Genomic DNA, 7,918 nt, shown 5'->3' with positions numbered 1-7,918 from the left:
GGTGTCTCAACATTGGCCGCCAGCAGTGTTGCATAAATGTGCAAAAAGGACGCAAAAAGGATCAACCTCAAATGCAATCCAACGGTACTGGGTTAGGTCCTTACGATTGTGATGCTAAAATGGTAAGTTGAGTGATTTGCAATGCAGAAAACCTGGCGCGGTCAATGGACTTGGCTGATATATGTGGGGTGGTTTTGTACGTTTGTGTAATAGGAATAAGCTACATCAATTGTTCTCATTTTGTTTACTTAGGGTACCTTAAAATGTGACTCTCAACCACAAGGACTTTAAGGGTACGCAGTAATAATAGAAGCTGTTTTTTTATCCAAAATGTTCGAAATTACGGAACCAATCATGGAAAAATTTTATTTGATTTGATAATTCGATTAATTAGCTAATCACCATAAAAAAATTAAACAATAAAAAAAGACTACCATCGATATTTATAAAGGAATGAAAATTCTCACATCTCTATCAGAAAATATGTTTTCAAACAAGGATGAAGAAATAAATATGGTTATTTTTACTAGATCCCCTAAATTTTTATAATGAATTAAAAATTTCTGATAAATTCCAGAAGTTTTATCTTTTCTACAACAGAATAAAATTTGAAGGACCTCTTTTAAACAAGATTTTCAATTTTCCGGGACCTGGAAATTTTTGGTTTTAATTCAAAATCTTTGATGCTGTGTTAATTATTTGAACGAAAATTATTTTATTTATTATATTTGAATGAATTTAATAACATCAAGTCATACTTATTCAATTGAATATTAGATTTAAGTAACTTGTTGTATTCTTTCTTTTTATTGAAAAGGCTTTCCAAATCAGCAATCACATTCGCGTGATAGGTGAATTTTATAATTTCCAGCAAAAGAATCGTTATATCAAAAGGTTTCAATTAACCCAACAATAAAAAAGATGATTCTTATGAAAAGTCGTCTGGAGAAAAACGATGGCGACGTTTAATCGAAAATCTGACGTCACCATACGAGGCAGCGTCCAATTTTCAAAAAAAGTGGTCAAGCTTTGTTCAATCATTTTTGCCTCCAAGTTATGGCCATTTGAAAACAGAGGTTTTTTTAATTGACAAAAATCCTAAAACTTGTTTGGTTTGGTACAGAAAAAGGGTGCTCTGATTTTACTGAAATTCTTGCAAAACAGCTTCGCCAAGTTTAAGCATGATCAGAAAGATTCTATTTCAAATTTGCTTTTTTTTTTGTATACGGTTGGTGTGAAATTATCCATATATTTTTCAAAGTTTATGTCATTCCAACCCCACTACCCCCCCCCCCCCTCTCCCATCAAAATCGGTCCAAAAAATCAGGGGGCTAAACAAATATTTTTTCAAAAAACTTCAAAATTTTAATGGAAATAGAAGTCTAATCAACTGAAAACAATTTGGAATGCATTTAACTGCGTTTAAAATCATACCGTAAAACGGGGTGACTTTGATAGCCGGAGTAACTTTGATAGGTTCGCGATTTTTCCGCAAAATGAAGAGTTCAATTAAAATACGTACGGAATGGTTTAGAATCATACTACCGACGTAGAGAAGTGTTCAAAGTACCTCAAGAAGAACTTTTCATATGTTTAAAAAGTTAGTTAACTATACTTAACAAAAATGTTGATGAAAGTCATTATTTTAAACTTCTCAAAGTGTCATAATTTTCTCAATGAACATGATTTTGAATCGGTAAACGGAATGTATTTTCGGATTCATTGGTCAATTTTCCACTAGGATAATAAAACATAATAAATAATATTTGTTTTTGAAACACAATTTAAAAAAATCTCCAAATTTATAGGCAATTTCAGTTGAACAAATTTCATGTAAAATGTAAAAACTTGTGATTCGTGCTTCGAATTCAGTATAAAATGCAATATAAATTGATAATTTTATAAATAAAACGAGTTTAAAAAAAAATCTGGCAAAATTCCGAATATTTAACAATTTTACCAAAATTTTGAATGTATTTTGTTAAAAAGCTTATAACCTTAGTTAACTAAATATAAACTTTTTTTTCTGCTTAAAAACTATATCAGCTTCTTTAGTGATGGTACATTAAACGTACAAATAAAGTTTGAACATCTTAAATATGATTTTAACCCTGGGCCTTGTAAAGTCAAGGGGCATGATTTGATCCTAGTGCATTAGTTAAAATTTGGGTATACATTATTTTTTTATAAGCACTATGGACACCACTTCATGCTACGAGAACTCGCTTTGCCGCAGCCCCAGGGCTTAAGCGTTGACCGATAAGCTGTCTTCGTGAACTAGGTAGTTCTCCGATAGTGAAAATATCACAATTGCACAAGACACCGCTGCTTCTGTGACTTTTTCACTATCACAATGTGGGATTTAGGTGGGACTTCAGGATAGTACAATTGATTTGTTGCTTAGCACTAGCATTTAAAATAAATCTGTATCTTTTCCAAATCTATTTGATGATAAATTTAGTTGCAATTGTTAAGTTAGAGTAATGCTGTCAATAAACTTTGATAGATGTAGAATACTAGGCATTCTTTTATGTCAAATTGTCCATAGAGTCTCGATCAATCAATAATGTAATGATATCGGACAAAATTCGTTGATCTGTTGAACTAACGGTTTTCGGATAATGGTTGTATTGACCATTGTTGCGAATCGAGGAACTACGGATCTTTTGACGTAAATGATCATTTCTTTTTAAAAACGCGATTTCTATCCTATTTGTATATCTGTTCATAAATTTTTATTGTTTTTGATAGAAGTAGTACTGCAACAGTTAAAGGAACGTTTAGTTTTGAACATTAAGTTGAGAGGATTTTAGATTAAAGGTTAGATTTTCAATCCAAAGTAGTTAGCAAATGAATATTTGGACTTAAATGAATAATTGAATAAGTTAGACTTATGAATAACACACAACTGTGCATTTATTCTAGGGTCAGATCCATACAGCGTCAGTGTTTATTTGGTCGAAGTGTACTAATTCATTGGCAGATCTGATTCTAGTTGTAATGTACGACAAGACTACTGACGGACGTGACAGGACGAGGGCCCAGTTTAGAGGTTTCAACATCAACGATGTGCGGCTGGACCACCCTCCCAAAAAAAAAAAAAAAAAAAAAAAAAAAAAAAACATCTTAAATATGATTTTAACAAGAAAAACTATCACTATCAAAAAGTCAACCGGAATTTAAACTAAGAATTTTTGACGTAACTATTTTTCTAAACACTATTAATAAAACTTTTTTCCAAAATAGTACATGGACTTTGTGTGGCCTATGTTTTGAAAATAATAATCTTGAGAAAAACCATACATGTTGGAAAATATTCCAAAAACAAATTGAAATCCTATCAAAGTTTACGGTTTACGGTATGTTTGGGTGCGATTTACAATATTTTGTAATTTTATGAAATTCCGTTGTACAGTACCACAAAAAGTTTTTTTTTAGATATTTTGACAACTAATGATTGCAGAATATCTGGGCAGGTGTAAAATGCATTTTAAAACAATCAAACAGCTCAACAGATGTCTTTCTTTAACATAAAAAAATTTATCCAAAAATGTTATTTTTCAGAAATTGTTATTTTGCGCAATCCAATTTTTTTGGGCGAATAAAAAAGTGGGAATATTTTTGGAGAGTGCAATTTTTTTCTTGGAAGTGCTCAGCAATACCTACAACTTGGCCGAAGACACCAAATTAATCAGAAAATCCGTTCTCATGCCACAGATTTTTTTTTAATTTTTGATATCTTTTTCTTTGGTCATAGAAAAATTACACATAAAGTTTCATCCAAACCAAAAGTTACAAAAACAAAATTTAAAAAAAATGCTTATTTGTAGTAGAATTACTCAATAATGTTTTAAAGGATTTTTTTGAATAAAACATTCAACACTCGGAAATTAATTTAAATTTCATATAATAAAAATGGCAATAAACTTCAATGCTGATTATTATTTTTTCGTATTAAGTTTGTCTTGATGTTATATTGATGCAGTCCTCTTAGAAGTGGTTCCTACGATTCTTTCAAGGTTGATATTTTGCCACCAAAAAACATGTTTCGTACTCAGTACTCATAATCAAATCATAGGATTTTTTTTTCTTTGGATATTTGAGTCTGGTCTTGTGTATTTAATGTCTTTTTAAATTAATCAAATTAAAAATAGAGCCAATAATTGGTCTTAAGAGTCTCGAAGTAATTCAACACTATAAGTATCAACCCTAATTAATTCAGGTAGATTTTACATGGAATTACTCCTTTATAAGTCATAACATCATCTTCTATATCTACAGCGATTGTCCCGTGATCCCCCGCCCCGCCACTCACCGGATCCATCACCCCTGCGAGCGGGGTCAGGTTGGCATCGTCACCGCCGGCCGCCACCGCCTTCTCCAAGCCTTTCAGCACAGCTTCAACGGGAGCCCACTCGCTCTTCATGGCCAGGGTAAGCACTTTCTGGGCACCGTCGCGGACCGTCGCCCCGGCACTGCCGGGCTTCGATGGCTGCGACGGTTGCTCAGGGTCAGCCTTATCCGTTTTTTTGTCGCCATTTGCACCAGCGGAAGTGGCGTCCTCCTTGGTGCTGCCTGAGGCGGCCGCACCAGCACCGGAATCCGCTTCTGCCTTGGTGGTGGCTCCCGGTGCGTCACTATCACTGGTCGGCTTTTTCGGTGGCCCCTTGCCAGCCGCTCCGGGTCCGCCGGGTTTCTTGCCACCCGGAGCACCGGTTCCTCCTGCGGTGCCACCCGCCGTAGGCGGGGGCTTCTTCGACTTATCCATAGTTCTTGTGAACGATTCTTCCTCTAGCACCGGTTATCTTTACGGCAGGTCACTTTCACCATGCTTCCTCGAGGTGACCATAACTATCTACACTGTCGGAGGACATCATCGGTATTGCTTCCATTGCGCGAATCCACTCAGGGAAAACTGAGTTTTCGGTTGTTTTCCCGTTTTTTTGTTTTCTAGGTTGCAGTAAAAATCAATCCACGGCACATGAAAAATCGATGCTTCCAACAACCCACACGGCACAACACAGCTATCCTTAAAGGGCTCTGAGTTTGCCAAATCCACGCGGCACTGAACTACGGAGATTGTTTTCAACTGGAACTATTTACAGACACTATTTACAAAACAACTTTGCAGCAGCAAAAATCAATTTCTCAACACACTTAACTGCTGTGCTGATTTTCTTCCCCCAATCCTTTGGGTTCTGGAAGGAAAAGTCGACGAACACGACCATTCTCTTGCACAATCTCTACTGAAATGGCCACACTGCCGTCGAGAACTGCTCGTGGTAGGTCCGCGCGAACATCTCATTAACACACTTTCGGCCCGCTATTTGAACTCCTTTTTCTTGACCACCACCACTAGACCGAACACTACCCAGTGCTTCGTGTCATGTGATTATTATGTTTCTGTTCCTTCGGACGGGTTCTGGTGGCCCAGTCCCGCTCCTTGTTCTTCCACACAACTACTACTGCCTCTGCTGCCCCCACAACACTACTGCCGGAGCTGCCTGCTGCAGTCAATGGACGCGGTCCTTATGTAACAACCAAAATCACGGCACCTCACGGAATCCTCACGGCTCTTATGTACAACCGCGACTACGCGAGAGACCCCCCCCAACTTCTTCAGGGATACCTTCCAGCCAACCGGGTCCAGAGCAGTGTAACCACTGTGGGGAGAACCGCGCAAAACCTGAACCGTCCAACTCGGCGTCTCGTAGCAGTCTGACAGGGTCGTCAACGGGCACGTCACACATGGCCCCCCAAGGAACCCGTCCACCCAAAGGAGCCACCAATACCAACGTAACCCCACCCAAGAAGCCCGTACGCAACTTGGAAGGAATTCGCAAGGAAACCTCGCGACGCCACCGTGGTTGCCTTGGAGAGCACCATCCTTGGCCACCAATACCAACGAACGCCAACCACATGCGTTTGGGGCACGTGTGTGCACGTGGCACCACTGGACGAAAGCTTGTCTCTTGTTATTCGACTATAAACAAAACTCAGCTGCGAAGCTGGTGGTTCCTTCCGAAGCGCCTGTAGACAGCATTCCTGTAACACGCCGTTGTGCGATGTAACGGAGCTTGGCAACGATCGTTGGAATGGAAAGAAGTTTTATTTTCGAATTGGATTATGCTGCACGTGGCGTGTGGGAAGGAATTGCAACGATTTTGGAGAAGTGTTGTAAAAAACTATGAGGGGTGAATAAATCGCGTTGCACGTGGTGTGAAACATTGTTGCACTTCGCACAATGCCCTTACAAGGATCACATTGAAAGTATCCAGGTTGAATTTATTAAAATTTATTAACAGGAGTTCTAGACTTAGTCTCAAGAATAAATTGGTAATTTATAAACAAATTTTCAGACCTGCCATGCTTTATGCTGTGCCGATCTGGACAAGCTGTTGCTTAACCAGGAAGAAAAAACTTCAGAGGATTCAGAACCAAATTCTGAAAAATGATTCTGAAACTGCCTCTCTGATTCAGCACCAGTGAACTTTATAAATGGAAAACTTCCATTCGAGCACTTTTTGTTTCTACAATGTATTTCTTATAGGAGACATGTGATTTCTACCACTCGAATCCGGTGCTCAATTGGCCGAAGATGATACTTTGGATGTTATGTCCAATAAGATAATGCATTTCGACAAAAATCATGCAGTATTCAGCTGCATTAATCCGCTCTCTATATATCAGCCATTCCACGTCAAACAGGAAGTCTCCAATTCAAAAGTGCTCCAAATTTGACTCGAATTTGGAGTGGGTGTTCTTTGACCCAAATAATAAGACCCGTTTTTTTTATTGTTTTTTTTTTTTTTGTTTTGGTTGGCCATTAGGGTGCTCCTATCCTAAATGGAGTGGTCCAAAAAAATTGAATTTTCGTTGATTTTCGCAAAAAGCACATTTAAAAAAAAAATCATATCTCCGGAACAGCTGAACCAATTTAAGAGCGCCACGTTTCAAAAAAAATCTTACACAGCATATCCAAAAATCACGAATATCCATTAACACGATTCGGATATATGATTTTTTGAACATAAAAAACGAGTTTTTTGACGCGTCACGCGCAAAAACGGGAAAACGATGCAAACGGGTAAAAATCATTTTTTCACTAAAACTGCAATAACTTGAACATTTTAGCGACAGTTGAAGTTAAAGGGTTCCCAGCAACCAAGAAAGTTGTTTTCTCGCTCCAAAATTGTTAAACTCACAATTTGATTGTAAAAATATTTGAACTTAGTTTTACATTGTTTTGAATACAGTACATTAGAGAATAAATCACAAATTATATCAAAAGTTCTCCTTGTTTTGATGAAACAAAAATATCTGTAACAAAAAACATGATTCAACTATTAGTTATATTTTAATTAATGTTTAAATTATTGTGTGGGGGGGGAGTGATTTCAAAAACTATGGAAAATAATTGCAACGGCCTAACGAATAACTAAAAAATTAAAGTTATTTTTAATTTAAAAGACGTCGCTTGGATTTTCAAACGTTTGAGAAGCTTATTAAAAGTACATGAATAGATAGAACTTTAATGAGAAATATTTAAAAAAAATCTACATCTATTCTGGTGAAATTCAACCTTTTCAAAAATATATAAAGTGTAACTTATAAGAAGTGATACTACACCTACTAAAACTTAACTTATTTTTCAACGTGTAGAATGGTCCTATAATCATATGAAACACAATAACTTATTGAACCTTTTAAAAAAAAACTCTAGACACGTCTTTTTCGAATTACAAAAATGTGAAGGAACTCGATTTTATCAGGATCCAAAATAATACTTTTGGCCAAAGTTTTACAAAAAAAAATTCAGACTGGTCGAGTTTACTTTTTGAATTCTTTTTAAGAAACTGAGTCACAGCAAACCTGTCACAAATTAAATAATGCAACAAAAAATCCGAAGAGTTATTAT

This window comes from Culex pipiens, chromosome 2, assembly GCF_016801865.2.
Source record: "Culex pipiens pallens isolate TS chromosome 2, TS_CPP_V2, whole genome shotgun sequence".
Taxonomy (NCBI): Eukaryota; Metazoa; Arthropoda; class Insecta; order Diptera; family Culicidae; genus Culex; species Culex pipiens.
This window is presented reverse-complemented; position numbering follows the sequence as displayed.